Source organism: Orycteropus afer, unplaced genomic scaffold (genome assembly GCF_000298275.1).
Source record: "Orycteropus afer afer isolate SDZICR_OR568_19922 unplaced genomic scaffold, OryAfe1.0 scaffold00313, whole genome shotgun sequence".
Classification (NCBI taxonomy): domain Eukaryota; kingdom Metazoa; phylum Chordata; class Mammalia; order Tubulidentata; family Orycteropodidae; genus Orycteropus; species Orycteropus afer.
In genome coordinates this window covers 3021843-3027258 of record NW_006921900.1, presented here as the reverse complement: position 1 = coordinate 3027258, position 5416 = coordinate 3021843, and the positions used below count along the sequence as shown (strand labels likewise).

General features: G+C 40.6%; 1 pseudogene; it reads right to left on the bottom strand.

Annotated features, from left to right (window-relative positions):
* Positions 1 to 2457: 2457 nt before the first annotated feature.
* On the bottom strand, positions 2458 to 4932 carry LOC103206404 (annotated as a pseudogene).
* Positions 4933 to 5416: the final 484 nt, after the last annotated feature.

The window sequence follows — 5416 nt, the reverse complement described above, 5'->3', positions numbered from 1 at the left end:
CTCAGGTAGATACACTCCTTGGGGAGAGCAATCATGGGAGAAAGAAGGGCTACTTATGCACAGGGAGACAGCTCAGGGGGCAGGAGTCCATGGAGGGATGGATACAGGGAAGAGGTAACTATCAGGAGGAAGTGGGAGGGGAGCTGTTGCATTGTGGTAAACTGTGGTAAATGTCATGAGACAAAGTATATGTGAACCGCTATATGGTTCACATGTACAAGCTGCGGAACATTTCCATGATCTCAAGTATCCCTTTTATAATCGTTCCAAGTCACTTCATTCCTTCTTGGTCCCTAATCCCTGGCAACTACTAGTGTGTTCCCCATTTCTACAATTCTGTCATTTTAAGAGGGAGCTCTGGTGGCCTAGTGCCTAAGGCATTTGACTGCTAACCAGAAGCCTGGTGGTTCAAACCCACCAGCCACTCCTTGGAAGGAAGGTTGGGCAATCTATTTCTGCAGTGCTACTGCCTTGGAAACCCAAGGAGGCGTCACTATGAGTCGGATCCGACTCGCTGGCAGTGCATTGTGCTGGTTGCGCTGTATTGCCTTGTGTCATTTTAAGAAAGTTATACAAATGGAACCAGGTAGTACATAACCTTTTTGGCTTTTTCCACTCAGCATAGGTCCTTGGAGATTCATCTAAGTCATTGCATGTATCACTGGTTTGTTCATTTTTAGCGCTGAGCGGTATTCCATGGTATGGATGGACTACAGTTTGTTTAACAATGCCCTATTAAAGGACATCTGGGTTGTTTGGGGTTATTATAATAAACATGCTATGAACATTCATGCATAAATTTTTGTGTAAACATAAATTTCTGTTTCTGTGGGATAAGAGAGCATTTGCTGGTAGCTGAATGCTTAGCTCTCCCCGCCCCCCCTCCAGTGACTGTACCATCTTACATTTCTACCAGCAATGTATTTGTGATCCAGTTCCTCCACATCCTTGCCAGCATTTGGTGTTATCACTATTTTTATTTTAATCATTCTAATAGGTGTGTGGTGATATCTCATTGTGGTTTTACTTTGCATTTCTCTAATGGCCAATGAATTTGAAAGAGCTTTTCATGTCCTTTTTTTCCATCTACATGTTCTCTTTGGTGAATTATCTGTTCATATCTTTTGTCAATTTTCTGATTGAATTGCTTGGTTTTGTACTGTTGAGTCTTGAGAGTTCTTATATAGTCTACTACTAGTGCTCTGTTGGGTGTGTAGTTTTAAAATGTTTTCTTACAGTCTGTAATACACATTACTTTTAATTTTTTCACTCTTTTTTCTTTTTTTAATGAAATTAGAGTTTCATTATCAAGGAAAAAGGGAAAATTGCTGTAAGATTGGCAACCTCCAGTGTCTGATACACATCACTAGGTTATAAACTTAATGAGGACAGTGTGCCATGTCTGTGTTGTTTCTTGCTAGGACCCTAATATCTAAAATAGTGCTCGACACAGAGTAGGTACTAAATAAATGTTTGTTGAATGAAAGAATGAATGAAGTGACTTTCTCAAGATTGTTCAACCGACATGACCAAATCGTGAAGAAAGGCTGATAGTTTGGTTCTCCTTTAAATAACCATATTTTTAAAATAATTTATTTTATTTTTGTTATTGTTGAAAATATGCATAGCAAAACGTACCTCAATTCCACAACTTCTATATGTACAGTTCAATGACATTGGTTACATTTTTTGAGTTGTGCAATCATTCTCACCCTCCTTTTCTGAATTGTTTCTCCCTTATCGATTTAAACTCATTGTCCCCTAAGCTTTCTATCTAACCATTCGAGTTGTTATCGTCAGTTTGATCTCATATAGCTCATTCTTTAAAAGAGCACAAGGACTTCTGGTGGTGTAGTGGTTAAAGCATTTGGCTGCTAACCAAGAGGTTAGTAGTTTGAACCCACCAGCATACTGATAAAGATTTACAGTCTTGGAAACCTTGTGGGACAGTTCTATTCTGTCCTAAAGGAGTCAATTTGATGAGGGTAGGCTTGGTTTGGGTTGAAACAGCAAAATGCACAATCCAGATATTTTTAAAAATTATTTTTACATAAAAACATTTACTCATTAGAAAACAAGGAGAATGGCAAATATATACTCCAAAGTGAAAGCAGCTTAGCCCAGTTCAGTGGGCCTTGTTGTTGTTGTTGTTATGTGCCGTCGAGTCAGCCCTGACTCATAGAGACCCCTCCTTGGGTTTCCAAGGCAGTATCACTACGGAAGTAGGATTGCCCAACCTTCCTTCCGAGGAGTGGCTGGTGGGTTTGAACCGCCAGCCGTCTGGTTAGCAGGCAAGTGTCTTAGCCACTATGCTACCAGATGTCTTCCATTATAAAGATCATTTACATAATAAAAAAAACAAAGAGAGAGGCAAACAAATACTTTACAAGGAGAATAGGATTTGGGCAGCCCAGAGGACCCCTGCACAGCAGGGATGGGAATAGGCCAGATGACCTTTCAGGATCTGTGTCTGTGAGCAGATGCTCGGGCGGATGGGGGTCATTTTCTTGGGTGTCTCATCTTCTGTCATCTCTGCTGAAAGCTCTTCCTCACTGGACTCATCACTTGAGAAGACAATTTTGGGTTTCTTTTTAGAAACTCGCTGCTGGGTGTTTTGATGCCGAGGGGCAGTATAGTGGGGCTCAGGTGTCACAAAGTTATTATCTAAAGCAGCAGAAGCCAGGTGCTGGTGCCTAGAGACAGCAGATTGTTTCTTGGTGGCTGATGGTGCTTTCTGGCTCCCCCCTGGCCAATCTCAAGCTCCTCCAAACTATCAGCCTTTCTTTACGATTTGGTCATGTCAGTTGTACAATCTTCAGAAAGTCACTTCATTCATTCTTTCATTCAACAAACATTTATTTAGTACCTCCTCTGTGTCAGGCACTATTTTAGATGTTAGGGTCCTAGCAAGGAAAAACAGCATCTAACCCTCTGGTGTGACAGGCCTGAAGCTTCTGCTCAAAATTCATCTATTATAGCCTCACCCTTGGGCTTGGCCCCATGCCAAAGCTTGCCCACAACTAACAAAAAAGTATTAAAGATGGCCGAATCTGACAGCTTATCAGCAAAGCAATCAAAATTGTCAAATATCTTTCGGAGCCCTCGCTCTGTGAAGTGCAGCTGGAACACACAGTAGGCCAGGTCCTCGTGCGGCCTCTCAGTTCAGGCTGTGAGGAACCGCTGACACAGCTTCTCCACCAGGCTCTCAGTCTGCTTATCCTTAGTGATGTAAGAAAGGAGCTGCTTCATAATGGTATGGAAACATTCTTCCTCCACCTCACCCTCAGGGTCTGATAGGCGACTGATGATGTCTGGAAGGAGATTATAGATTGCATTGCTCTTGTGGGAAAGCTCATTGAAGAAATTCTTGGCCAGGGCCGCGATCTGAGGCTCAGGGTTGATGAGCAGCACTGCCATCTTGCTCACCTGACCCTTTACCTTCACTATGTCCTTCAGGATAAGGTGGGTCATCACCAGCCCTGCTGTTTTTCGCACTTGCTGAGCTGGGTCTTGGAGGCGAGCATACAGATGAGGCATCCAGGGGTCCACCAGGTTGGGAAAGCTGATAGCCAGATCTCCAGTGACCATGGTGAGGTTAGACCGGACAATAGGAAGTGAGGACTTTTCTAGCATGGTGAACAGAAGACGAAGCTGGGAATCACAGAAAGTGTCACTGATCATGCAGAACTTGCCAAGGGCAAGTGAAGCATCTGCAGAGAGGTCGGGGTTGCTATGGAGACCAAGGTTGTTGCAATCTTTAAGCAGAAGTGGAACAATGGGGGCCAGAACCTGTTTGCCATCCAACAGTTCCATCTCACAGATGCTACGGATTAGTTCTGCTTCTGTGTCATCAGCAGTAGCCCACTTCCTCCTCCATGGTGGTCTCAGAGCTTGTATTCTTCTCCTTTGGACCTTTAGTCTTGTGCTCCTGTTCTTCCCTAAGAACTCGGTGCCGACACAGCTCTCCACTGACTGCCTGTTCCAAATGGACCAGCTGTTGCAGAGCCACATCCCCAGCCAAGGACAGCAGGTTCATTAGCAGGTGAGTGGGCAGCATGGGGGTTTCCTTCCTAATACAGCTAAACTGTTGTTTGATTAAAGACTCCAGAAATACTTTTGATTAAGGTATAAGGATTACCTCCAGGCAATAGTTTTAGGAATTCATATAGGGTCAATGGATCCAGAAAAACCTGGATTCCATGAGAATTTGAAATTCTGTTCTATGTTCCCCTCCTCTCTGCTTTGATCAGGATTCTTCTACAGAATCTTTGATCAAAACATTCAGTAATGGTAGCCGGGCACCATTCCATACTTCTAGTCTCATAGCAAAGGAGGCGGTTGTTCTTGGTAGTGATTAACCAGGCATTGCATTTTCTGACTTTCTTTCTTCCTCTGTTTAAACAAATATTTTAAAAACATGTGTTTAATTTTTATTTAGAGGGCAGACTGAGAACTTCATGAGAAGTTCATGCAAGCCCAAAGATGACAGGGACTGTTTAGTGATCTTCCAGCTTGTCCTTAGAAAGCTCATCCCTCTACCATAATAATTTTTCTAAGTATTCTCCAAAGAGAAGTTTTCACAATACATTTTTTTCCAAGTTACATTTCTAGTGAAATTTGTAGTTTTCCAGTGATACTTTAGCATCCCTTACAGATTAGTGTTCTGGGCAATGTCTAGGCTAGGTCATTTTCTTTTTTTTTTTTTTAATTAACATTTTGGTTTTTTTAAAAAAATATTCAAATATTTGAAGAAATTGTAGTAAACTTTCTTATACCCTTTACCTAGATTTATCTCTTATTAATATTTTGTCATATTTGCTTTATCTCTCTCTATATATACATATTGTGTAATAAGATCCTCATATTTCTTATTTCTGAACCATTTAAGAGTAAATTACAGAGATTATAATCCCTCAGCCCTAAATACCTCATCGTGCATCTGCTATGAACAAAGATAATCTCTTACATAACTACAATGTAATGATCAAATTGAGGAAACAATGTCGATACAATACTCTTACCTAATTTATGATCTATTTTCAATATTTTTCAATTGTCTCAATATTCTAGAAACTTTCTTCTAAAATATTGAAATAGAATCATGTATTGCATTAGTTGTCATGTGTCTAATCTCCTGTGATTGGGCACAGTTCTTTAGCCTTTCACCTTCTTTCAAAATATTGACATTTTGAAGAGTTGTTTTGTAAGAATTCTTTTGTAAGAGTTGTTTTTTCTGTAGTAAAAAATAATTAATTTTATTCAGCATGTGTAAAATACAGAACACAAGGTATATCTGAAGAAAATGACATAAATATCTCAGTTCTCTCTTTTTTGTTTTTTAACTTTATTGTGATTTGGGTGAAAGTTTACCAAGCAAATTCATCTTCCATACAGCAGCTCACATATATTTTGTCTC